This window comes from Aricia agestis, chromosome 1 (genome assembly GCF_905147365.1).
Source record: "Aricia agestis chromosome 1, ilAriAges1.1, whole genome shotgun sequence".
Taxonomy (NCBI): domain Eukaryota; kingdom Metazoa; phylum Arthropoda; class Insecta; order Lepidoptera; family Lycaenidae; genus Aricia; species Aricia agestis.
The window spans coordinates 22,427,831-22,454,109 of NC_056406.1; the positions used below are offsets into that span (position 1 = coordinate 22,427,831).

General features: G+C 34.9%; 1 protein-coding gene across 1 annotated transcript in view; it reads right to left on the reverse strand.

Annotated features, from left to right (window-relative positions):
* LOC121725871 (homeobox protein aristaless-like) overlaps positions 1-26,279 on the reverse strand; it is a 76,322-nt gene that overhangs the window by 44,318 nt on the left and 5,725 nt on the right. The gene's annotated exons all lie outside the window — the stretch shown is intronic.

Genomic DNA, 26,279 nt, shown 5'->3' on the forward strand with positions numbered 1-26,279 from the left:
ATGATGATGAACATTCCAAGAAAAATTGCCCCGGATTCCCCATTGTTGGCTGCAAAATTTACAAAGAATTGTGTTTTTCGTTACAGTTTAAATCATTACAGCTATTGTATGCTAATGTCTCTAATTGAAGTGGTAGGGGGAATTCAAAAATTAAAAAACTTAGCAATTACACTATTGTAACGTTAAATTATACGGTGTACGATGTGAGAAATTAAACTTTTTGCCTTCGATTTGTACGACATGAATATCAAGTTAGCTATATTATATAATTCAATTTATTAATTGATGTATACTTTAGTTGCACTAGTAGAACAACTCAGGCGCAAGAAAATGATGTTTATTAGTATCCTGATTCTATTTAAATGCAACATTAACTACCAAATTATATTCTTCAAAAGTACTAAGTTTTGACGTTAAACGCGTTCTGAATTGTGCTTTATCGGGTTGATCAAAATTCAAAAACTCAAAACATAACTATTGTTTGGTAAGTAACAGACTGAATTATAAATGGGACGAAGCTGTATTGATATTGAATTACAATAGTAGAATCGAAGTACAGAGTAATGCTGCTCTACCTAATCACATTAACATACTAATGATTGCAAAGACGGGTGCAGTCTGAGAGCGACAAAAATGCAACCTACTGTTCCAGATTAAAAACTTCCCGCGACAAAAACGTCCATCCGATCGGTTATTGTATAATTTCGTATAATTAGTCACATGCTGGGATTCATTTTTTCCACGTCACAATCCGATGTCATTCATAGAGATATCTCGGTTTGCTGAACACAATTTCGTTCTTATACACGATCATTAGAGATGGAATCATTATCACTTTATATCAATTGTCTTTTTGTGCGAATCGCGTTTTTGTTATTACGATTGCATATTAATAGTAGGGGAGGTCGCGCTCATTTTAAAAAGTCATTTCATACCGAGCGAAAATCGTGACAATAATACTATTCTATTAATACATAAGAGTTTTGATCGTCAGCTACTCCAATATGGGTGGAATAAAAATTGAGAGTATCTCAAAGTTGTTGTTGGGAATCGTATTGAATTGACATTAAAAAGATCCCAATTCGCACCCAATAAAGGTTCATATCTAGATTATACACGTTTAGGTTCGGTAGGTGCTGTTTTAGTTTTAGTATATAACAACAGATGGCGCTTTTAAAGTAAAATGTATATAATTCTTCTTAACAAATATTGACTATCGAATTAATTACTTAAATTGCTATGTGAGGCAATTTTATGGTTCATTGAAACGAAAATCGCCGTCAGCTGAATATTTGCAGGTGGAAATGTCGTCTACGCGACACCCTAGGATACATCGAGCGCGAAGTAGGGCTATAATGTTTATAGCTTATATCACTGGCTGACGGGCTTTCCACCCGCATATTAACGACTGACGGTGGTCTTTATTATTAAAAAGGTATCAACATTCACCTGTATAAATTGTGTACGGTATGAAATTGCTTAGCAAACGATAGCACTACCTCCCCTACTATAATGTATTGATCTTTTGTATGACTCGCAATTCTTTTGACGTGGTGCGTGTTATTTGATTTACAGAAGCTTTTGAAATCAGTCGATGTACAATTTTTATTTTGTTACCATAATTTAATGACTCGTATCTTTTTTAAGTTGGTAGTTCCTTCTTGACCTTTCCCTGCCCCTCTTTCCTTCACTTTCCTTTCTCAGATAATAATAGACCTCATAAGATATGTGTCATGACCCATGTCTTATAAGATTCTATAAGAACGCTATCATCTTGCTTCTTATCTGTTGTTACTTTATACTTTTACCACTTGCTTGGATTTTTATGTTAAATCTCTTGAATTGTGACCTGAAAGACCTACTGCTATGCTTACTAAAATGAGGATTTTTTTTTATGAAATAAGGGGGCAAACGAGCAAACGGGTCACCTGATGGAAAGCAACTTCCATCGCCCATGGACACTCGCAGCATCAGAAGAGCTGCAGGTGCGTTGCCAGCCTTTTAACGGGTAACAGGGGAGGGTAGGGAAGGGAATAGGGGAGGGTAGGGAAGGGAAAAGGGTAGGGGATTGGGCCTCCGGTAAACTCAATCACTCGGCGAAACACAGCGCAAGCGCTGTTTCACGCCGGTTTTCTGTGAGGACGTGGTATTTCTCCGGTCGAGCCGGCCCATTCGTGCCGAAGCATGGCTCTCCCACGTCAAATTCATTTCATTTCATTGCAAAAACATGTGGTTAAGCACAGCTCTAAATAATATTTAGTAAGCAGATGGTTTATTCGAAATGTTGCATAATAAAATTCTCTCCAACTAATAACATTAATTTTGATCGCCCTAAATGAAGTGATTTGATTATCTGCAGATCTCCAAAGTCAATATGGATAAGACAACACAATACGGGTATTAAATTCTTCGTGGAATCAGTAACTTCATTTCGACTGGTTTTTGCGCGAGTCGTCGACGAGCTCCGGGCTTGTACCTCGGCCAGCCTCCGAATCGTCCCAACTACGAGATGATTATTGATTTCTTTTTGAAATTTCATCGGAGGATTGGCTCCTCAATATTAAACAGCCGCCAAGCAGGGTGGCAAATTGATCCTTTTTCCTTCCTCCGACCGTTCCACCGATGCAGGAATTTATATCATCCGAGATGTGCGCGACAGAAAAAGTGAATTCCATTTAATTATGGACGATTTAAAAATCTGTGAACAATGCCAAAGATCCTTTGCAGACGCGAGCCGGTTTTTATTAATGATAAAACTAATTTGATAATTTCTTACAGACGTCCGAGTGGATTCTTCAAACAATAATGGATTACACGTTTTTGGAATTATGAATTTAGGGATCCACTTATAAAAATGTATGTCTACGATCTAAAACAATTTTAGGCATCAAACTTTTTTAACACATTTTGAAAGAAAACCAAGATAAAATGACTGAAATTACAAAAGTGGCCATAACTTATAATGCTAGTCAGTCGAACTCCAATTATTATTTACTATTTGAAATAAATTTTAAGATAACTTAATCATTACCAGTTTTCTTGAATATTTATTATAATATTTTACTTCTAGAAATGAACGACAAGTTAATGACTTCTGGTTCAGCACCTCTACAATATGACCTCGCAAATATTGTAATTGCATTAATCGAAGTCCTTGTTGACAAAGACGTAACGTAAAACCAAAAGAAATTAGCAAAAGCTACAAAACACTAAAAGCGTCATTAATAGTGATTGGTGTAATACGTCTATGCCAGGTCTGATCCCGTATTCGCAATTAATACGAGACGGTCGCCGCGCGGGCGTCAGCCATAGATATTTGAAGATTTATGTCCGAGACACACTAAAAGGTTTGAGAGAGTCACCGCACGATAAGTAGTCACTAAAATTAGTAGCCACGCGACCACCGGACGTGCTACGGATAATTTTAATATTGTTTTGGGAAGAGGTTCGGTCTTGAGTTTGTGGACTCTAGAATCGACGATGCCGTGTCTGACCCTATGCGTATGATAATGTTAATTCTAGGAGAAAAAAAATGAAACTCAGAGATTTTCACATAATATAAGCAAATCTAAATTTAAATATTTACATAGTAGATGTCTGCATATCAAAATAGTAGTTAAGGAACAAAAGAAAATTAAAGGTAACAAAATATGAATGCAAGAGGAGGCTACATTTATTCAAATTTAGAGGATGTATTGACGTCGAACATAATTATGTAACAGTACCAATAAAACGAAATTGATCGTAAAACGTAAATTTTTGAGATTCATGTGGTGTGACGTCACGCGTTTGAACATTCCTCCTTTTATCTGCGGCGCCTCGGACAAATGACGCGTTATCGCGGGTTAGGCTATTTCTTCGTTGTTGCTTTTAATTTCGCCCGTAAAGTTTTTGTTATGTCCTCATTTTAGGGTTATCTTGTCCGGTAAGGCTGCGTGCCTCTGTCACATATTTCTCTGCTCGTTTTTGTTAAGTGTTTCTTTGTTTATACTGTTACGTCATGCGTCAGTGCTGGAGAAACTTTCATTAGTGGATTTAGATTTTTTATGCTCACAAGTAAGTTTATTAATTAGAGTTATACGGAAACACGTTAAAACTTTGTGATAATAATTACTTTTGTGATAATACTACTTGTCAAAAATAACATAAACAACAGAAAAGAAACATCATTAAATAATTTTTTTTCACTTTTGTATGGGCAAGGGCCTGAGCGTCACGAGTTTCCTCATACAAAAGTGACAAAATATTTGGTCTTTCAGCGCTGCTACTTTCACAGTGAACTCTCTACAACACAACAAGTACACACCCTAAAGAATTATCACTTATTTTTGTTACACCCTGTATAAACCATAATGACAGTGTAAGTAATAAGGAAGCAAAGATGTTGTAGGAAGAGGTTCCATATTGGGAAATTGACAGACAAACTGTAGGGGGTAATTAATTCCTAGTGTGACTTACCGGAATTGTTTAAGCACTTGTTCGTATACGTAAGGTTATTGAAATATTTATATTTCTTATTAGCATTTCAGATACATTATAGAGGCACAGTTAAGTGTAATGTAAAAATAAAGCGCTTAAAGAATAATTTGGCTTCATTTTTTTTCTTTTTTTTTTTTATGAAATAAGGGGGCAAACGAGCAAACGGGTCACTTGATGGAAAGCAACTTCCGTCGCCCATGGACACTCGCAGCATCAGAAGAGCTGCATGTACGTTGCCGGCCTTTTAAGAGGGAATAGGGTAATAGGGGAGGGTAGGGAAGGGAAGGGAATAGGGGAGGGTAGGAAAGGGAATAAGGGGATTGGGCCTCCGGTAAACTCACTCACTCGGCGAAACACAGCGCAAGCGCTGTTTCACGCCGGTTTTCTGTGAGAACGTGGTATTTATCCGGTCGAGCTGGCCCATTCGTGCCGAAGCATGGCTCTTCCACGAATTTTCGAATGAATTGTACTTTGTACAATAAGAAGTAGATTTGTAGTAAACAATAATCATATTCTTAACGAGAGACATGAGTCAGAGGCTTGTAAAGTAATGAGACTATTTTACATGAAACCTCAGAAGAAATTAAGTAAGCAAATTCCCAGTCAGAACTGACTTAAACGGTGACGGTCAACCACAAATTACCCCGGGAACCGCAAAACAGAGATTTAATAAACCTGTTACATACACAAGTAGCTCCTTACAGACTCGTTCCTTATCTTAAAAAGGCTTAATTAATAAAAATGGCGGATATGCCAATCGCCGTAAGCGTGTGGTTTGGAAGAAATATTTTTGAATAATGAAGAAAGGTACTAAAACAGCCTGATCATGACTGGAACTAAGATAAAGAAAGCTTTGTTACGTTAAATATGTACAGCGGGGCTAAAATGGTCGCTTTGAGGAATCATGATAATATGAATCATAATTATAAAATTGCAAAATGCAACTCTGCTTTCATTCATTTCTGTATTTTTGTACTGATTTGACATTTGTCAGTTTGACAGTTTTGACAGTTCATTTGCTGAATTGATTGAGAGGAATTGCTACAAGTGACCATTTTAGCCCCACAGGAATAAAATAATAGGAGAAGGTTCTGGTTTTTGAAGTTTTAGGTTAGTAATTATCTGCACCAAACTAGAAACGGTAATATAAATAATAATACCTATAAATTAAAATTCTGAAAAGTATTATCTTCAAAAATTAGGTAGTGGAAATATTATATAAATATAATGGAACAATTTCTACGACCAATACAAGATTTATTTCGTGCACTAGATTATGAAAATTATCTTGTTCTTACACAAAATTGAAAATATCAATTTAAATTAGGGGGACATTCCAAAGAAATTACTATGTTTTTTATTGTATAGTAAATTTTAATGACTCAGCAAAGATATTATCGACATAGCAGAGCGTACATTGTAAACATTTATATGTAATTAAGATCTAAAAAAATAATCGTAATTAGCAATAATTACCGAGTAACCTTCGTAATAATTCACCTCACCATAAATATAATTCAGGCTGGCAAGAATTCGTTGAATTGATAATAAAGCAATAAAACTTCAATATGCAGTTAAAACGATTTTATTACTCGATTATCTGTTTATAGAATTATTCGCTTTTAATATGGTTATCACTTTTATGTTTGGTTTCATTTGTTTCACTTAATTCAGAATCAGTCTTGTTGCTCGTCTTGTGTCTATAAAAAGTCAGTAAGTCACATTTAGATTTTTTAGTTTTAGTTATAGCTGCAGTAGCCATGGCTAGATTAGTAACTCTTTCGACTGAATCATATTCATAACAAGTATAACTGCTCGGTGAAAGTATTATTGACAATTCACAATCTCTTTAGATTATCTTCTACATAAAAGCTTCGCCGCCTCATATCAAATATCAATTAAAACATAGTTAATATAAATATTAATGAAGAGGCAAGCGAGATGCATCTCGGACTGGTTTGGTATAACGGCGGTCCCCGCCCCTGCGGTACGCCGGCCAATGGCAGACGCCGCCCCCCTCCGTTACTAGTGAAAATTGGCCCTGCACTTTTATCCGACTATCCGATTTTAATTACCGCACGATTGATTTTTCAATTCAATTATTGGAGTCACGATCTAATAACACGACGAATAATTTAATTAAATGTTTAATTGTTTTACACAACTTCATCTGAAGCTGTTTCTCATTCGATACCGACCGTTCAAGCGGTGTTTTCAATAGGCAGAAACAATAGCATAATTTTTTTGCTTTAATAATATTACTATCGTCATCACTCATCACCAACCTAAGCCCTAGTGACCTTGCGTAAAAAATATAAACAAAGCAGATTTTTAAATGGCGCAAAATCCATTATCCTCTTAGGTGTTCCTTATCGTGACAATTAATAAATACGGTTTTGGTCAGAAATAGATAGTCAATTTGATCGGAATGCCGGACAGGAAATGGTTGGTGTATCGGCGTCGATATTTCGTCGCTGACAGCCAGATAACGAGAGTTCAATGTCGCCACAGTCACGACCTTGCTCTTCGCTAATTCATCTTGGCTCTTTGTTTATGTTTACAGCGTTCACAATACAAGAAGTTGGTCATAGCGAATTCGTGTTTATGGTGATATCTGTAATTAAAATATTTAGGTCTCTTTCCTTCTGGCGAAAATCGACCATACACGGGCCTGTCTTACAATATTGCACTAGATAGCTTGATAAATAATCTGGTCTAGATTTGCAATGGTAATCCTTCTCTTAAAAAGCTTATTACCAAATACGTCTAGCAACATCCGTTATCCATAGTCCATACTTTTGTTTATCTAAAGAACTTATTTCTGCTCTTTCTTCTAATACGATTTTTGTTGCTCTATACTACAAACAATATTTGGTTGTATAATTTCTAGCGTCTACATAAGTTGCAGTCGTAGCAGGAAAAACTAATATTATATTAATTTGTCTTGTATCTCTTACTCCATATAGTCTATGTCTACGGGACTCAAAGTTTCATTCGTATTCTACGAATACAAATCTTCTTAGATTCTTGTAAAGTAACTCATGTATACTTGCGACGTTTTCCTTAATCTTTTGAGACTTTTAGATCTCACTTTTGTTATAAAGAAATTAGGTCTTTATCTTGTTAAAGCATTTGCATTAGTGCTAAATATCGTTTCAAAGTTTACGGCGTTGATACGGAGGCGCCTGTCCGCGAGTCCGCGACAGACTGGCGACAGACGGACAGACGTTTAGTAATTAATATTATGTATTTTCGCAGTTAATATTATGAACACTTACTTAGTTTGTTACCATTTTCAAACACCAGACGTCATGAACTATAATTTATTGACCTTTCATGACTTTTCATGTTCAAATAGTTCTGAATTTTTGAGAATTTTTGAGAATGTGATGAGAAAGACTTTAATTCATGAAGACCTAAGCGGCCGCATCCGGCCGCGATAACAATAGAAAAGCTATTGTGTCTCGTTATTCCACGATCGATGGGTAAATGTTTTAGATATTTGAGAGTAGTTAAGTAACTATAACGAAAATAAATGAATTAAAAATAAATTTTGAGGAAATGATTTTCAAGTAGGTACATATTATACGGCCAACCTAACGGCTATCGTTAACAAATTGTTTCCTCTAGTTTGTATATTTGGTTGCGTACGTGCACGAACAAACGAATGTACGACAACGTGGAGGAAAACCGCTAAGAGATTAGTAGAATAATTAATGCTGCACCCTAATTCTGCTGGTTCAATCCAACTGTAGCTTCGTTCCTTCTTCGATCCAGCTCGTTTCGTATCTAACATTAAAATATTGTTATCACTGATACTCGTCAGAGATATTTTCCCGATTTCCGCGTTCTATTAACGTTGTTTAGTGGGAATTGGGATAAATAAGGAATAAAGTTTAGGAATAGAGGAAGATTATTTTTGGCATCATCGGTTACTAACCGAGGAAATGCGGTAAACAATACTGACGCGTGTCCACAATGAGCTTTTTATTACCGGCTTTAAGCGAACGACAATCAAAATATAAATTACTCGAAACCGCACCGGCCATTTCTCGGAACATTAGTTTTTTGTTTCCCGGTAATCTACAATAGATTCGGTAGGCAATTTTGTGCCCTAAACCCCTTTCATCGCTAATTCTTTTCTTTGTTGGCATAATTTGTCAGTTTGTTGTCCTTTGAGGTTTCCGATAGACGGCAAAAACCGCGGTCGTTTTCGGAAGTCTAATAACAAGGCGCCATCGGTAGCCTTTGGACCTTTGTGTGCCACACCGGGGGTAGCTCCTGCAACTGAAAACAAACCTTAACTTTCAACCTTGGAGTCCATTTTTGAAGCTCTCGGTTGTCTGTGATTTCGATTAACACATGATTTTCGCAGACACTTGATCATTCCGTAATATTAGCGGCTCCGGAAGTGACAGTCATCGTCAAACACTTACCGCAACTTTTTGCCTGTTTTTAGTGCAGTATAATGTTATATTGGTTTCTGAAACTAATTTGCCGATAAAAAAGGTTGCAAAAAATCGGCGCAGGGTGACAAAAGAGAACGAGTAGGAAACGGTGTCGGACATGAGTTTGGACAAGTTTTTATTGACAAACTTAATTAAGGTTTATGAAAATGGGGTGGGTGGCGGGGTGCAAACTAAAATAAAAAAATAATTACCATATTCTCCATGAAAAATAGAATTGTGTTTAATAATGCAGATTGCAGATAAAAATCTCTAAGTAGATTTTGATTTAACTTTGAAAAATACACTTTTTATATTGGAAAAAATATAAAAAATGGAAAAGGAAAAAATATAAAAATGTATCCTTCCAAACTGAAGATTAAACAAAAAGGACTTATAGATTCCATGGATATTTCGCTAGAACTTCCCTAGAAAAATCTATTTGCCCTAATACATTCTTAATCGACTGTATTGTGTCGAAATTGGCTATGAAATTAGATCATTTGGTACCAGATTTATCCTTATGTCGTCGATTTGCCATGCTTTGTTCGTATTCAACATCTTTGTCTTCTAAATTGGCTGCCTCATAACGGTAAAACGCAAATGATTCGGTGAATTTAAAAATTTGGAACAAATTGATTTTTTCCATGGTGTGAAAGTTTTTGCCATGATGTTTTCCTGTAAAGACAGGTAGCATATGAACGATAAAGGAACAATAGATTCGGAAATTAAAAATGAGGATACGATGGACAAGCTTAACTTTTTGTAATCTTTCTTTCTGTCTTTTTTTTTTATTTAAACAATAATTCCGTAATAATAATAATAACCACGTTGGTGTTGGGGAGTTTTGCTGGGAATATGAAAGAGTGGCGTTGTGTTTTTGTATTATTTTCCTAAAATTGTGTTATTTCGGTTTTTAATGTGTAATGTTGGTAGAATATTAACCATTAAATATTCGATGTCGTGCACAAGTGTCGGCAAGTGATACAACTTCAAGAAACGTGCCAATTTGTGTTCCCTCCAAAACTCCATCGAAAGTTTTAGTAAACCACTTTACTAAAACAACTGACTTGACTCGTTGCCATTACTGACTACTTTTTTAGACTTTTACTAGACTTTCGACTTGACGATCATCTGGAAAAACGACTTTAAATTTTGTAAACTTTTCAGGAAATTTGTTTTCCCGCATTTTTTACTTGACACTGGCCATGGTTAAAAAGCCGAGCGCCATATTATGAAAAAAAAAACCACGTGTTAATTTTTTCCGCAACATGGTCTTTTGAGTCCAAAGCTCTACTGAAAATTCGTGTCTTTACCTTACTGACTTCTAAAAGTTTCTTCACTTAGAAAACCCTTACCTATAACACAATACACCCGTGCATAATCAGCCCGAGCTGAGCGGTCAAGAGGTCATCGCCCTGGCCGGAAATTGAGAGGATAAAAACAATTGCGGCTAATTCGATGGATGGTTATCCATTGACGGGGGGAATCAGGTGGAACGGGCCGCGCGGGCGACACGAGCCGCGGTGAATAATGGAATCACCGTTTTTCACGCTAACCGCACTGTTTTAGCGAAACAAATAGGGCTAGAGAGTTATTACTTTTTTTATAATCCTGTGCGTACATTAAAGTTTTACTTGGTTCTTCATTTTCAAATGTAATAGAGTCTTCATCAACATGTAGTTCCCTCTTGATATTGAATCCCAATAAATTTGTATTGGGATCCTCTTTGTAGGTGAAAAAGCCACCTTTCTTTGGATGATGATATTATTATAATAACAACATGAACTGAACTGATGTAACAGAATACTTCGATTTAAAATTAATTTCTTTATTGGTTTCTTCAACCATAATTATTTTCAACTCTACAAAATGTACCTGTACTTCTGTCGCTTTATATTTAGTACCAGTGTCGTACTAAATATAACTGTGCGTTGATTGAGTTTTGCACCGTCAAAAAAGTTGACTGTCCCACATAAAATGTGGGACAGTATGACACTAATTCGTTGTCACATTTATTCAGATTTCCAAAAACTGGTTGCAATTCAAGGTATGAAGTTGTAAAAAGTGTTTTTGCCGCAATTGGTAATTTGCGGGGAGAATGGGGAAAATACTGTATTTGTATTGTATGTTAAACGACTTTTTGTTAATTTACCGTCGTGCGGGTCGAGCGAAGACATAAATTAAAATGTTCGTTACAACTTGACTCGCTTGTAAATTCATAATGCTTTATAGTCTATACGTGTTTTTAATGTTATTGAAATGGTCAATAAACAATTAAATAATCCATATTTATATCAAAAGTGCGATGTGTCTGTGTCTGTTACTTCTTGGCGCTTAAGAGGCCGGGTACCGTCGAAATCTTACTTAATTACTTACCTATAAATATATTTTAAACTCTTAAAAAATATTTTTTAGTATTTAAATATTTTGTGGTAAATTTTTGCGCAGGAACCTAGGTAATTACTATTTTAAGCTGAAAAATAACTCAAACATGTTAAATATTTTCGGATGAGAAAATGATTTTGGTATAACGTATGCGGTATGTATGAGAATTTCGATGGTACCCGGCCTATTAATTCACTTAACTGAATTTGGGGATGTTTGGTATGGAGATACATTGAGTGTCGGTAAAGGATTTACTTTAGAAAAAAACCCGTGATAATTTCGGCGTATTGAAGTTACATGCAACATATTAATATAAGTTAAGTATTCCACCGACTGATGGAGTGTTTCCGGAAAGCAAACTTAAAAGAACAGCTGATTTTTAATTTTAAAATAATTAGATGTAATATAATAATAGCAGAGCCTTCTTGTGAAGCTGCTAGAATGCTATGTAACTTTAACTTTAAGTCAGATTTATTGTAAGTTTTGTTATATTTAGCATAAGGTACTATGGGATTGACACCGACATTTGTACAAAAATCCCTTTAAATAAAATATAAAGAAAAAAAGAAATGTAGTACTAGTATAAGTCTAAATAGGAGCCTATTTAAGCACTTCCAGAAAGGGCATAGGTCCACGTTTCAGTTTTTGTGCGCCTGCGCCGGATGTAGCGGCGGGGCTCTAACCATTAATAGAAGTATCATTTCACTGCACTGTTTTGCGTGAAGACCGTTTTTTATTAAATAAAAATACAAATTTATTTTAGTTTTCAATAAAAGAGCTAGAACTATTAGAGAATATGATTCACAGTTAGTTTGCGAACTACGCTTCGTTGGATTATTATATTTTTTCAAAGGGGAATATTAGGCAAAGGTCGGAGCAGAGGGCGCTACTAGGAGCTACCTACAGTAAATAAAACTTGAGAGGTGTCAAGGGACACCCGAATGGAACGAAGTTATTTCTTATGTTCAAAAAACCTGTATGTACATATTACATAATACATAATTATACTTAAACTCAAAAAAACTATTAAAATAAACGTCATCTATTGACTCCCAGGAATACTAACAACGCGTCGCTATTTATTTAAAAAAAAAACGCCATCTATTTGACGCACAGGAATGCTTACTATCAACGCCCTCTGCCCCTAACATGCAGGTACTAATAAAAAGGGTCGAAGTCTAATCACGGTCAAATATCGTTCTGTCTAGCCTTCAAAAAACTTTTTGTTTATTGTCTGTGCTGGTACTGCCTCCAGTGTGAAAACATTGCACTTATCTAATATGTTTTATCCTATTAGTTACATATATTAGTTTTGTGTCGATTGGACATTATCCGACCAAAGTTAGTTCTGCCATCTGCCTATGAATCCATTTTTCTGATCTAACTGCCTACCGACCGGAATCAAGCTATTGAGTTATATCCGAAACTCACGAGGCTGAACATCTTTATTTTGATTCGTTTAATTAAAAACCTGTTCTAACGTTAACATGTCGGCATATTATCATATTTTACAAGGGTTATGCTTATGAGCTTAAACTAGTTTATATACGACCATTATTAGTCTCTCCCTAATTTTTACTTTGTTTTTTAATGTTTTGAACTGGTTAATAAACGCATTGTAATAACTTATGCCACAACGTTTTACAGGCTTACTTTTAAGCTGGATATACACGAGCCATCTCTCAATCCAAAAGGCGTATTCGCAGTCCGAAAAGGTTTCAGAGTTATAAGATGTCGTCCATTGAACTTCTTATTTAAAATATTTAGATAACAGCAAATCAATTATTTTCCAATCCGTTCAGACCTAGTCTGAGAATACTATACCCATATGTATATTGTATATCTTTGTCATTTGCTGTAGGACAAACGTAATAGCTACTTTAACTATAACAGATCGATACCATAAAATGCCACACACGATCAAAGATCTACTTTAGATAGGCCAATAAATTGTAAAGGTTGATTACTTATAGTCATTACAATGTTTTACCTAACGACCGTCAACTTTCGATGACTTAATCCAATAAGTCAGGCAATTCGAATATTATTTGGTAAGTCATTAGTCGGCCCTATTTGGTTTGGGATTGGATTGCTTTATTTGGACCAAATTATATAACGGTTAAGCATTTATGTGGCAACATTTATAAATCATAAATCCATTCGTAGATTACTATTGGGGTTCCTTGATCGTTTGTAGAGCTATTGTAGAGTTTTATACATGAATTATATCAGCAATAATATCAGACAATTCAGGAAAGATGGATCTATGTAATTTGGTCTGGTTGTGTCATGACCAGTTAACAGGCAGCTTGACCAAACAATATAGGTCAACTATGACAAGCCTCCTAGTACTTAGGGAATATATTTTTATGATTATTACCAGTAGACAAATGATATAATTATTTCTAGATGTTACAAAACTTAATTTAGCAAAGTAGGATTAATTAATTTTGATAATCTTCGCTTAATTCATACAGGTTCCAATAACATAGTTATAACATACATCCCCCATACGGAATTTTAGAGTTATCATCATTTTAACACGACACGCGAGACCATCCAGAAGTAGCCCCCACAGATGTGGCTCATTTTTGCAATATGGCCACCACAATTGAAGGTGTAAGAGATCTTTCAAGACCCTGTGGTACTAGAATGAAGTTTTTTCGGGGGTATAGATGCAAAACAGCTGTCTATCAAAATAACACCAGCGATGTTTTATATTTCGGTTATATACAAAATGATACTTTGATGACATCGATAGAAGGGCGTGATATGAAATAGTTGTGTTCTATCTTCTAAGTTATCCTTTATAAAATGGTGGCGCTAGTGCTAATTTTAGCCACGCGACATCCTTGTAGACGTGTAGAATATACCCTAAAAACATTAAACAATACCAGATAATAGGGTATCCTTGTCTCAAGTGGTAAGCCACAATGACCGCTACAGAAACATATTCTTAGAATTGACCTAAAGCCAAATTTTCCTTCCTGTAGACAGAAATAGCCAAATAAACAATATACAGAAGACCATATTTATACTAGTCCGTACTAGATCATCTTAATAATAGAATCCACTTAAGCGTGGTTCTAGATAATGTAATAATGAACATGGTACCAAATTCGGATTAAACGCGATACAATAGCGAAAAAATCTTGAAAATCGATCCACAAACAACGAAGTGATCGTTGAACATAAAAAAAACAGACAACCATGTAACCTCCTTCTTTTTGGAAGTCGGTTAAAAATAGCAAATAACACAGAATAGCAGGCGCGTAAAACTTGTGTGTATGGGCCAGGCCACAACACTGCGTTGCGGCGTCGTATCGCAAAAACAACATCGCACAGGAATGCGATGCGATGTCGCAACGCAAAAAATTCATATAGATAGCACTCCTTACATCGGAAATTTTCACGATGCGTTCTGCGGCGTCGTAAATTTATAAGATGCGACGCCGTAACGCAGTGTTGTGGCCTGGCCCTATGTTAAGCAAGTTGTGTTAACCAAGAAAAGTGCTAAGGCACTTTACTATTACATGTTTTAAAATTTAAATGTAGTGCAGTAACTTTTATACTTAAACTTGTTTATAAAATATTATAATTTGGGGCATTTTGAAGTAATTAAATATAACGGACCGATTATCAGATCTGTTTACCCCGTGGAACGGGCAATTACTGGGGCCAGGCTTTAGTGTTAACAGGTGTTTTATGTAAATTAACAAAGGTTTTGTCTCTTACATGTATATTGAAGCGGTTAACGTCGACATTCTTGGTTAGTTCTTGCTTTTATAAAAACTAGCATAGATAATTTCGCAGGTCTATTTTACTTTAATTGCAACTATTCGCATGAAATAACAAACGATAAAGTTTCATGTAAAAAATCAAGGCATAAAAAGTTAGTGATGTTATTTAATACAATAATATTTTACATAATTTTCACTTCTCACAACAAAAATATTTATTTAATGTTTAGGTATCGCTAGTACCCCTCCTATTTATTATATTACTTGTTGTCATATTTTGATGTTTAGCTATCTACATAAAACTATTACATTTTAATATTAATTGATAAGGAACTTGTTTGGGTGATAAAATATCAAAAGTATAATAATTTAAATTCGATTTATGAATATCAACAGGTTGGCTTAGTTGTAGCGGATCATAATTTGCCTCATCAATAAATTAATACAATTAATTATGATTAAAAATAAATTATATGCTATGTTTGGCATTTAGTTTCGTGTGATTTTTAGATCTAGTATTAAAAAAAAAACTCAAATAATCTCGGTACATAAGTCATAAATCGTTAAGTTCGTAAACTAGTCTTTGTTCTATCCAAATGGCATGGACCACAGTCCAAAATCGCTTAAAAAATGATTGAAAACGCGGTAAAAATAATAATCAATTCCAAATGGATGGCGCGTGTACGACCAGCATAAGCAAAAGTTTCGTCATCGAGCATTTTAATAATCTGAAGATGTAACAAAACTAAGTGATAATACTGTATGGTGTGTATACAGAGTTCGCTGTGAAAGTTGCAGCGCTGAGTAACTTTTTTTTTCATCTTTCGCGGGCGCTTGCCCATATAAATCACGAAAAAATTTTGCTCTTTCAGTGCTGCTTATTTCACAGTAAACTCTATAATGATATAAGGAATACATACACACCCTAAATTAATAACACTAACTTTTGTTACACCTTGTATAATATTATTCGCGTTTAAGAGGAAAAGCTTATCCTTTTTCTTTCTTAATTTTTATGAGCTATAAAAATTTGGTAATATTTTATCAAATCTTAATTTTCGTGGAAATTTCCAAACAACAACGAATCAAATCAAAATAAATTCAATGGCACTTATGCAAACGACGATTTCTCTTGAAATAGTCTTCCTAGTACAAGTCACAGAAGCTTAGACGATAATCGTCAGCTGTTATACTAATGTTGTTTTAATACTACGGGCAATTTGGTGGGTAGTAGCGAAAAAAAGCCAATTTGCCCACTCACCGTGTGTGGCTGATGGCAAACTAATTATTGTCGCGTTTCGGACGAAGGGCTCGGAAAAAAATAGAGGTCGGTTACAAAATGGATCTGCGTTTGTTTCTTTAAATAACGTTATTTAAGGATGTTGACTTTTGATTTGAAAATGTATGATTTGGGACATTTGAAGAAGCCTGTGCTAACTGACAAATAAAGCGAGCAAAGTTAAAAGAAAGAAATATTATGGAATATTAAACGTAAAAAATATGTTAACTTTGAGAGGGAGATTATAAAAGTTTCTTGTAGTACATATTTGTAATTTACCAGAAACGTTGTGTTGTCCTACCGTTTTACTTTTACTAACTATTAAAACTAAATAAATGCACCTTCAACCTTGGTTTAATAAAACTTTAGAATCTATCAATTAAATTAGCGGCTTTATAAAAGCGTTATTTGGGCGACAGCTAGATTAGGATCTGTGACACCTAATGGTGGTCAGGTCAGTGGGTTTATTACATAATCCAAGGACAACTAACGACGTCTCGTAAAATTGATTTAGTGTTTAACTGTAGGCTTAGCGGCGGCTTTTGACGTTAACTAAGTTGTTATTATTAGCAGCCTACAGTGTCCCACTGCTGGGAAAAGGAAGGCCCTTTCTTTCATGAAAAGAGGAGGATGGACTATATGGTTAAACCATAATATAACCCACCACGCTTGTCCATTGCGTGCTGGCGGGAGGTTTTCGCCAGAGACTCGTTCGTTGATCAGCAGGGTATATTACGTGCAGGTGAGGCTTGGGCTCCTAAGATATAAGTACCCTACCCTTATACCCAAAAATAACTATAATATTATATAACTTAGATACAGACAAAATTATAAACCGCTATGTGGCTACAATTTCGTTGAGCTGTTTGCGGTGACTGTTCAGTTTTTCGGGACTAAGACGGTCTGGTATTGGTCCTCTTCTTCGGTTTAAAGTATCTCCGTATCAAATTTTATAAAAATCGGTAAAGCGGTTTTAGCGTGATTGTACCCTATCTTGGTAACAAAGAGACAAACTTTGCATTTATAATATTAGTATGGAAGTATGGATTATAATATAGTATCATTACTATGTGTGTGTCAAGATAATGATTAATAGTTACAAAATCAATCTAGCTTACGAAGACGGTTTAAATATATTTGACAAATATCGTTAAGGATAACTGTATGGACTATCGTGTAACTACTTCACAGCCGTCTATCCATGTATTATTTAGACAAATTGTTAACAGCAAATAAACGTAAAAACACGCCTATAGCCTCTGAACCGTTAAAAGCGATGCTTAGATACGGGCCCGATATTATGGTATTATCATACAATTAATATTTGCATTTTATTATAGACCGGCCAGTTACTCAACTGTTAAAGCTAGTCACGTCTATACGCGTCAATTGACAGCATTATACATGAAATGTTATATTCACAATGGATAAAAAGTGTGAGCCGAACAAATGATTATGCTTGTCAAATGTGGCAAATAGACGGCATCACCTTGCAACGTAGCAAGGCCATGCAGTGCACTTTAAAACCGAACTTTATTTACAAATAATAACGTTAAATCTACATAGTAGCCGCCCGCCATTATTTCATTTTTAAATGGCTTATTTAAAAATGCAACCCTTAGAAAGCACCCCTGCTTAGCCAACACTATGGTTACAGTGGGGGTTTGCTGCAAAATATGTAAAATTAGGTAATAATAACCAGGGCCCCCGTAAGAGCTTCTGGCGCCCATGTGCAAAAAAAGGATTTTGGCGCCCGTTTCCAAGGCAAATTTTTTGGGCCCTTGGTTTGGGCGCCCCTAATGATGGCGATTTGGCGCCCCTAGAGGATGGCACCCGTGTGCATTGCACAAATTGCATATATGGTAGCGGGGGCCCTATTAATAACAATTTAAATAGATGACACATTTGATTTCCGTTCTGAAATATCACCGATTAAATAATTTATGAAAATAGTGTGGTAATTTCACTTATATTCACTAGCCGGAATAAATAGCATTTAGGTAACTAGCAGGTATGATGTATATTTTGATGCACATTAAAATGAAATCAAACATTGTCCACCGACGGATGTAGGTATGTCCTCGCGTTTAGTGGGTAGTCACCTGCATGTCGTCAATTCCCATCACGGTTTGTCACCCAATAATTTGTGGGCAATTTTCGTAAAGGGGTGAATACATTAGACGGACTGTAAATTGATTTTTATTATAGCTCTGCCTCCGAAGGGTTACCTCATTATTATGTTATAATTTACATGGCATAATTTACCCGTAGTGTCACGATTATTATCTTTCTTTTCTATTACCCGGTACTTCTATTATGCGTTTATAATTGTAATGGCGGGTTTTTTCGTTACGTAATTCTGAAGTGTTGGTAATGATACGGTGGGATTGTGAAATTAAATCAATTTACCTCCATTTGTCGTTCGTATTACTTGAAGCTTAATGTTTGTTGAGCGTCCACTAATATCCGTTTTGACTGCGCTGCATCGGCTCTGTAATATACCACCGCAACTTCAATGTATATACAACCTTACTTTGCGGGTAACAATCAACATAGTTTTAACCCGGCCGTACATTGTACGAAATTTCTGATACGAAACAGTTGAACGTCCGCGCTGTCTCTTACATTTTGTACTGAGTCGAGTGAGCTCGAACTCGCCGGAAGAATATTTCTGATAGTGTGCGGGTGGCGATCCGGCGGAATTCAAAAATGTTTCTGATCAGAATTCGGACAATGTGCGGCCGGGCTTAATACTACTTCCTGTTATTCCATCTCCTTGTTATGATTGGCGCAGACTGCAGCCATTTGTTTTCTTAATTTAAATTTTTTAAAATCGCTTGTCGGGGAATCGCCGCAATAAGCAGTAAGACTATTATAATAAAATATATCAGTACAGTTTGTACTGCAGTATTGTATTTATGTTCGAATAAGTATAGTACTAATAAAAATGTTCTATTCTAATCCCTAACACTTACCAAAATATTTCCAACTTATGATTTTAAAATAGTAAAGAGACACAGTTCGTAAAACCAAATAAAGGCCAGCAACGCACCTACAGCTCTTCTGAGTTCTGATGTTGAGAGAGTCCATGAGCGACGGTGGTTGCTTTGACCAGTTTCCTCGTTTGTCTCCTTACTAAAAACAAAAACTTAAAGACGCTTATAAGTAGCTTAGAAGACGTCAGCTTCCAAGTCGCGACTATAAGTTTTCTTTTATGGTGAACATAAAATATCGTCGCGAACATAAGTATGATTTAATGACAATCGTAGAAATGTTTAATTGACTTTAAAGAAACACAATCATCTGATACGGATCTGGGCAAAACGAGTTGTGCCAAATCGGACTTTAATTAGACACGCGGTCGTTAGCTACCACTTACCACCACCTGAGATGGTATCGTCTTGTCTAGCTAATGGACTTCATCATCATAGTGGTGATCAGATGGTACCCAGGTAATCTGTGTTAATATTGTTTTAATAATTTGCGATCTCATTAAGTTCTGTGTGGATCGCTTGATAACTATCGCACCAGGGAAGTGAGTCAAGATCTTTTCTTTATCGCTTCTTTATAGAGGTAGAATCGCCGATCAAAATGTATGGAATTGAGATAAGACGAGTCGAACGTCAACGTCATATTAACTCCATACATTTTGATCTCATCCATACATTTTGATCGGCGATTCTATAACGAAGAAACAACATAAAAGTCTTGCCTAAATGGAGGAGATTACTTGCGACAGTATGAGAACTGCACATAGATTAAGACTTTTTCCATCATATAAATTGATTCAAAGGACATAACCCGAACAAATTACCACAACTGGCTGGTTAACCCCAATCACGACTTAGTGCAGTTTTCACATAAACTAACAAAAAACTACCTTAGGTCGGATATGGGTCATCTTGGATGGTACAATTTTAATTCTTAAATATCTCTCTAAGCACAAGACTTGGGTTTGAGAGCTGAGAATAAAATCTCTCTTGTTTTCTATAAACTCTCTCTCAAGTCCCAAGTACAACTTCAATCAAATATTATGGGGAGGCCAAAAGATATAGAACTCTACAACAAAATATGCTATAAAATTGGGACATTCCGAAGTTATCACAGTGACGGACTTACGGACAGAAGTCACAAAATGTAGCCGACATGACACTTTATTTTACGAGTATCGGCTTACATTAGGGTTCCGTGGAATGACATTAAAACGTTCCAGTTTATTATACCTCTGCAGTCTACATTTTAAAAACTTAACTCTTATAAAATGTGGATACAGGTTTCATTTTCCAAGAGGCTGTTTTCAAAACAAGCTTGCTAACTAATAAAGTAATAAACCTAAGTATTGAGCTTACCATCAATCACAATAGAAGAGATTCAAAATTAACTTTATTTACTACAGAAGAACATATACTGTTACACAATATAATATAATTACCTATCATAATCACACAACAAATCACAGTCTAAAATTGAAACGTTGTGCAATTATTAATTAAATTATAAATAAAATTCATCACCTGTGTTTATTACAGAAATAATTGTGCATTAAATTTAAGTGTAATTAATTAAAGATAAGTAAATTACTCAAAGGAATGGCATTCATTGCTTTTTTATGTTTAATAAATAAGTAGAGATAACGGAACCATAAAAAATATTAGACAACCGGCAAAATGTAAAACAAATTTTGATTTACTGGGCGAGTATGTCCTTAATTGATACAATAAAATCGTTAAATATAATTAAGTCGTTCCTATTTAAGGATTACAGACAAAAATACTGTTTATCGTGAATATTCATAGCGCTTAATCAACTAGATCTTGATTTTGATCGATGAAGGAAAATAAATCATTAATCAGTGTTAAAACAAGTTCACGCAAGCATCACAATTACTAATATTTTCTTAACTTTTGTGAAACCAAATGAAACTGGTTGTTTTAGCGTCTAAATCTTTAAACCGATTAAGAGAAATTTGGCATGAGATATCATATTGTGGCTCTACTGTTACAACAAAATTCACAATTCCCGAGAGATAATTATATCTCTCGGGAATTGCCGATTACGGCACATTAAAGTACTCGTAGCAGGCAATATCTAGATACTTTAATAATTTAATTGAAAAAGTTCAATGCAAGAACACATGTTCAATGCTGGCATCTTGTAACAACATGCTAAAAGTACGTTTAACTTTGATCAAATTGTTTTATCTGCAGAAAGCTTACGTGTAACTGCTCCTTTACGAGTAAAATCGATGCCTTTTGATAAAGTCTGAGTAATAAACGTGTTGCTATACTTTATGACGCTATAAAGGTACTTAAGTTATTTCATATTATAGTATCTTTATAATAAATTTTTCGCTTGCGGTCGTTCGCGCTTTAGAATAAAATTCCACAAGTTAACATTAAAGGTCACTTCACACCGAAACGAGACGAGACGATGCGCAAAAGTAGTATAAAAATAAAATCCCAAATAGCGTTGATATGTCAATTTTTGTCGCTATCAAACATTGTGGCGTTGCGCCTCGTTCGAAAATAAAAATGTATCTATCTCTCAGTTATTAGTTATTACGCTTAATTTGATGAGCCGATTTTGATGAAAAGTCCCGGTTTTCTGCGATGTATGAAAGGCGATCGAAGCTGCGAGAAACGTCAAGTATTAATTTAGCAATGTTTACGCGACTTTATCAGACTTTTAGATACTGGGTCACTTTACCAGTTTCACTCGGGGCATTTTATTTGCCCACTCTATGATTTGCTAAGTGCAAGATACGAGGAGAACCAATAGCAATATACAGCTAAGTTGTGTTGCGTTTGCATATTATGTTTTGGATAATTTAATGTGTTTAATACAATGTGTATAGTTCAAAAGCGTCTTTTTAGAACCTTGCGGGCTGTTAAAACGTAGTAACTACTAAGTGTAAAATAAAGCTTTTATTTATTTTTCTTAAAACATAAGTATTGTAAAAAAATTCTGTACGGAACCCCGTCCACAAAATCATGTAAATCCGACTTGTTGTCCTTTTTTGAGTCTGTGGGGCCGCGCGTGCGCCCTAATGGTGCCCCGTGATAACTCTCACTTTTCAATATGTCACCCCGTAACAGCACAACCAAACGCCATCGCATTCTCGACCTAAACACACAGCAATAAGATGCAATTTTGTATTATGACAAGAAGACCCAAAACGACAAAGGTAATAAGTCATTTGTATAGTTATCTGCACTTTATTTAGAAGCAAGATTTGTTTACAAGACTTTTTTGTCCCTGACAAAATACTTGGGATGCCTCGAATTTGATGCCTCCTTAATTATTTTTGAGTACTTAAGGATTACCTCGTATCGTTCCTAAAATATCTTTACATTAGTGGTTAATGATTGGTGTGGCTTAACGGCACCTATAAAGTTAATTTGGATTTTTTAAAAGCTAAGTTTTGAGGGTATAAAGTACCCACAAAATGTTTGGAAAAATATAGTTTTTATTATTCGTAGGAAAAATATAAAATTTAATATTGTATGGCGATTGGTGACTGATGAGCCATGATCACATGATACTTTATGGGAATGTTTGCCAAAAAATGCATTCCTTCGTCACAATTCAATGTAAACTTAGTATTGACCTTTTTAACCCCCGACAAAAAAGAGGGGTGTTATAAGTTTGACGTGTCTGTCTGTCTGTCTATCTGTCTGTCTGTCTGTCTGTTTTTACGTATATAGAAAAGCTGTATTTTAGAACAGCTCCATATTATAGTCCTGTTTTATTCTTCGTTTAATAATCATGAGTATTTAACGGTTCTCTATCACATTTGTAATAAATATACATTAAACACCTTGAAAACATTACAGCCCGTATTGGAGTAAGTATAAAAAACATAATTAAACGCAGGTATCAGATGTAAAAGCCTTAGCAATTTCCCCGACATTATGCAGATGGGTTCATGTGTACCGCGCATTATTCACTTAAATGTATATTATGACCACAATATAATAGCATAATACAGTAGAGCAACTTAGCTGTGTCCTTCAAATCAAACCCGCTCAAGAATTAATATACAAGTTATTCGCGCGCGTGACTTGTCACTGAGTTTTGTTCACAGAATTTTAAGTATTGTATTCCCGCTTTTGATTTTTTTTTAGATTTATTTATTTATTTATTTATTTATTTATTTATTTATTTATTTATTTAAAGATACACCAACAACATATTGTGACAACATTAATAACTTAAAAACTAATACATTTTGTTTTGAACTAACACAATAGCTAATTACAGGCGTATGCAACTGTTTTAGAGGTATTTGCTCCTTTCATTAAAAATAAGTTTCTAGAAGAATTAATCAAAGGTACCAGTGAATACATATACTCTTGTCAAGAACCTCAGATACTGGGCACAACTTATCTAAAATCTTGCAATAGTGTGCGTGTGCCATGCATTCAGGCCGTCTAGTATGAAGGTGGTCTACTGTATGTTATTTATACTGTATCATTAGGGACATAACACATTAACACGCACTAGACGTAACGATTTTGCGGGCATGTGTCAAAACCGCCATTATAGACACGGGTTTATTATCGTACACAATGTAACAGATGGTTTGAAGTTATTGAAGTGAAAATTATTTACAATATCATGCATCTTTTTGGGTTGGTTAAAAGTGTTACACTCGCGTCAGGACACGTGACTGAAAATTCGTAAGACGGAGGTAGAGTAGAGTAGTGAAAAGGCAATATTCCCTTTCTTCTGAAATTTTATTACTACATTATTGAATATATTGTATTTTACAACATATTTGAATAATATTCTATTTAAATTTTATAAATAAAACAAATTCGTGCTGATTTTTACCTGACCATTCCAAATTCATATTTTACTTCTGCCGTTACTCCTGGAGGCTGGAGTGCACCCTTTGTTTTTTCCTCTGGCTGTGCCTTATGACAATAGCATAAGAGTCATTCTCATATAAACTCACTCTCTTTCTCCCGTGGTTTTCAGTTTTCACACTGCGTCTCAGCGCGCATTATCCCTTTCTTGTTGCGTTTTCCATCAAAAATTTTCCTTCTTGTTATTTTCATAATTTGCATTTCATTTTATACTACAACAGGGTGACCATATTTAAATTACAGATCCTGCCAAACTTTGGTCGAAAAACTGCCAAATCCTGTAGTAAAAAATGCCTAAATCCTGCCATCTTTATTTACGTTTGTTTTAAAGTAAGAAAAGTAAAAAACACATAATATAATATATTACATTTTTTATAAGATTAAATATTCGCATCGTCTTCTTCCATTTCTTCATCTTTATACATAGATTTGTTCATGCGATTCAAAATTTATTTTGTGGGTTTGAAGGAAAATTTGCAATCACTATGCGCACCATTCATGCAACATAGATGCAACATGTTTGTTTATAAAATCGGCCAAGTGTGAGTCGGGCTCGCTCACGAAGGGTTCCGTACCGTTATAGAGAGAAATCAGAAAGTACTTAGGCAAAAAATTGTGTTTTTTATGGGATCAAATATTTATTTTAATAAAATTTTATTATTGTTAATAATTAAATTACAAAATATATAATTAAGGATTTTGTGAAAATTTAAACCCTCTTACTAATAAACGCTATATAAGCTTTGAATACTTATGTAACAGTATTTTGTCTTCTTCAATCCAATTAAAAATGTCACTTGTGTGACAGGAACAAAACACTGTATAACTATTCATAGCTTATATTTATTAGTAAGGGTATGTGTTTAGCTGTTGCCATTATTGATTACGAGCAAAAAAATCACGATTGTTGTATGGGAGCCCCCCTTGAATATTACTTTTATTTTGATTTTAGTATTTGTTGCTCTGGTTGCTTGGTTAAGCGGCACAGGAAATAGACAATCTATGAAAATTTCAGAACTCTAGCTATAGCGGTTCTTGAGGTACAGCCTGGAGACAGACAGACGGACAGACAGACATCGAAGTCTCATGAACAGGGTCCCGTTTTTACCCTTTGGGTACGGAACCCTAAAACGGTTCCGAGTTTTTGTATTGATTTGGGAGAACATTCTTTCGCATGAAGCGTTGGTAAGCATAACAATCCCTTTGAAACATTTAAAATGGGATGTTATTAAATGCGCATCAGAATATTTTTTCAGCACACTACCTTAACTCCGGTAATTAACTGAATGCATACCAGAAAAACTAATGTTGATAAAAAAAAAAACAATTGATTTACTGAACATGTCCTTCAAAAAAAACTTAAACATCATACAAAATGAGAGGACCTTTATAACCGAATTCACATCAAAAATATGGTTCATACATCTATCCGATGTATGAACCATATTTTTGGTGTGAATATTATTTGTAAAACTAAAATTTAAATCGTTTATCAAAAATACTAACTTGCACTCTAAATTGGACAATCTTACAACGGAATTTCTAAAAACGATATCGAAAGGTGCACCACAATAAAATCAATTTCTATTATCAAAACAAGTCTACAAATTAACAAATCGTGCAACTAAAATACGTTTAACCTAACTTTATTTTCTTTTTGTTTCTCTTTTTTACTGAAAAACATGTTGGGGCCTCCTCATCTAACGCCGCACTCACTCCTTTGCGCTCGCTCTTTACTCTTTAGCGACCACAGATATATCTTGATCTATTTCTGTGTTAGCGACAAAGATTTTTGGTAATTATGATGAGATATGGTGAAAGATTTTATCATTCCAAAACTATATAAGTCAAGGTTTCTTGATAAAAATTAAAAATTAAGAAAAATTATCAAAATTCACTACTGTATTGTAATTGAATGGGTTAGTAAATTTATTAATGATTCTTAAATAATTAATAGCAATGTTGGCCCAATACGACTTGATTTGGGTTGGGTTAATTTTTTCTTTCTTTCAAATTCTGTTTTAAGTGTAGATAATTTTTGGGGAAAAATTATCTACACTTAAAACAGAATTTGAAAGAA